This window comes from Populus euphratica, unplaced genomic scaffold, assembly GCF_000495115.2.
Source record: "Populus euphratica unplaced genomic scaffold, PopEup_1.0 scaffold2765.1, whole genome shotgun sequence".
Classification (NCBI taxonomy): Eukaryota; Viridiplantae; Streptophyta; class Magnoliopsida; order Malpighiales; family Salicaceae; genus Populus; species Populus euphratica.
The window spans coordinates 10696-12578 of record NW_011502591.1 but is presented as its reverse complement, the minus strand read 5'-3'; the positions used below and the strand labels follow the sequence as shown (position 1 = coordinate 12578).

Sequence of the window (1883 nt, the reverse complement as noted above, 5' to 3'; positions counted from 1 at the left end):
GCTTTGTCAACTCCCATTTCTATCGCTACACTTTCTATTCGTGTTGTGATTATTATGCAACTAATCTATCCCTCCCTCTTGGGTAGCCCAGCACACGTTCTGTCCCTCCACCCTGCGGCACTCCAAACATCATCCATTACAATCAAGTAGTTTTTATTCTCAAGCAATTGCTTAATCTTTGGCAGCATTTGAGCCATATCCAGCCCATTTACATCCTCTCCCAATTGTTTCAACACAGTTTTCATGATCTCTTCTTCATTGACAGTTTGAGAAATAGATACCCAAATCCTCTTCTCAAAGCGATCAACTACTTGTTTACTGTCAAAAATCTTCTGTGATACGGTGGTTTTTCCTAAACCCCCCATTCCAATAATCCCAACTTGGTGCAACATCCTGTTTTCAGGAAGAATCCAGCCTATTATCTTTTCTGTATCTTCGATCAAACCAACTATGGCAGATTCATCATAAACTGGTGATGTCCACCTCTTTCCTACGCTGCCACGGTCATCATGAATGCTTTGTTGTCCAATTGTCTTGAAATAGGCTTTCAAGATCTCGTGCATCTTTTTAATTCTTTCATTGATATCTTTCGACTTCTTTCATGTTCGATATATTATGTATCGACACAAATAGTAGTTGGTAGTCATGTGATTGCAATGCAAGAGTCAATGATAGGTGTCTAAACAAAGAAAAATAGTGCCCATCATAATTGACAAAGGAAGAAAATTGTTTCCCATATCAGCTATAAATAGAGGGTGTCATTGATAGTTGAGTATCACACGAAATAGAGAGAAACACAAAGAGAGCTAGAATGAGAGGTGAGTTAAGTAGATAAGTTTTTCTCCTCCTTGTTTTGTTGTTTGTATTGTTTCTAAGCTTGATTAATACAAACCAGTAGCTCCGTGGAGTAGGCAAGTTGTCAAACCATGTAAATTGATGTGTGTTTAAATGCTTGAATGGCCTAACAACTGGTATCAGAGCTTGTTCTTGAAAAAGAGGGTGTTTGATCCAAACTCAAAAATCAAAGTTCTCAAAACGTGTTTTTGAACATACCATCGTGAAGAGGAAGACAATAGGAATCCACTGGTGAAAACCGACATCCTACATTCCTGCACACGCCTGCACGCTCCTCCACCTGCACTGCCCACGCGCACCAACTCACCTCACGCTCTCCACATGTCTTCCTCGCCCGTTTTCTGCAAACTGAACCGGGTTGAACCGACACGTCAGCAGCCATGCACGCAGGTCTGCACAGTCACTTGACACGTCATCCCTGCCATGTCAGCCAGAAATCCGCGTGGCTCTACCACGTCATAATTGTGGGGCCCGCGTATCTTACGTGAAGGACACGCCAGCATTCTGGGTTTGATCCAGTGTGGCGCAATGACTATTCCTCCTGACACGTGCCTTCATCTGCAGCGTCCAGTGATCCAAAAGTTTGATTGTTTAAATATGAGCCATCCGAAGTCCGATTTAGGTGATCTCAATGTTGTTTCCAACTTTTTTGGCCATTCCGGACACATCTGTAAGGTCAGATTTTGCAGATTCGAATTTGAGAAAGATTAAAAATGGCAGATGAAATAAAGGCTGCGGGAATTGAAAAATTTGATGGAACAGATTTTGAATATTGAAAAATGCAAATTGAAGACTATCTATATGGAAAGAAACTTCATCTTCCTCTGTTTGGGAGCAAACCAGAAAACATGTCAAAAGAAGATTGATAAATTCTTGATAAACAAGTTTTGGGCATTATCCGGCTATCCTTGTCAAGAAGAGTTGCTCATAATGTTACAAAAGAGAAATCCACAGCAAGATTGATGGAAGCCTTGTCTGGGATGTATGAGAAGCCATCAGCAAATAACAAAGTGCACTTGATGAAGAAG

At 41.1% G+C, this 1883-nt stretch overlaps 1 pseudogene; it reads right to left on the bottom strand.

Annotated features, from left to right (window-relative positions):
• Window positions 1-1883, bottom strand: part of LOC105119317 (disease resistance RPP13-like protein 4) — a 10458-nt pseudogene that overhangs the window by 4487 nt on the left and 4088 nt on the right.